This window comes from Pteropus vampyrus, unplaced genomic scaffold, assembly GCF_000151845.1.
Source record: "Pteropus vampyrus isolate Shadow unplaced genomic scaffold, Pvam_2.0 Scaffold454, whole genome shotgun sequence".
In the NCBI taxonomy this organism is placed as follows: domain Eukaryota; kingdom Metazoa; phylum Chordata; class Mammalia; order Chiroptera; family Pteropodidae; genus Pteropus; species Pteropus vampyrus.
The window spans coordinates 302,036-302,340 of record NW_011889235.1 but is presented as its reverse complement, the minus strand read 5'-3'; the positions used below and the strand labels follow the sequence as shown (position 1 = coordinate 302,340).

The window sequence follows — 305 nt, the reverse complement described above, 5'->3', positions numbered from 1 at the left end:
TACTCTACAGACACTTAAACACCCTGTTTCCAGGCAGGTGTGCGTGGCCTCAGACAAGAGCGAGGTCTCAGCTGGACATGCCTGGTTGCGGGTCTTGTCCCAATCAGTGGACGGGGATCCCTGCTGAGCCCATGCCCAGGGGCCCGTCACAGGGTGGTCACAGCCCTACAAATGCCCTTCCTCTGACCCCTGAACAGGGCCCAGGATAAGGAAGGACAACCCCAAAGGTCTCTGCATACACGCTCCAACCGTGCCTGTTCTCAGAAACAGAGAGAGCCCCTGGGAGAGTGGATCAAATTGTCCAC

General features: G+C 57.7%; 1 protein-coding gene across 1 annotated transcript in view; it reads right to left on the bottom strand.

Annotated features, from left to right (window-relative positions):
* Positions 1-305, bottom strand: part of DMBT1 (deleted in malignant brain tumors 1) — a 49,000-nt gene that overhangs the window by 20,858 nt on the left and 27,837 nt on the right.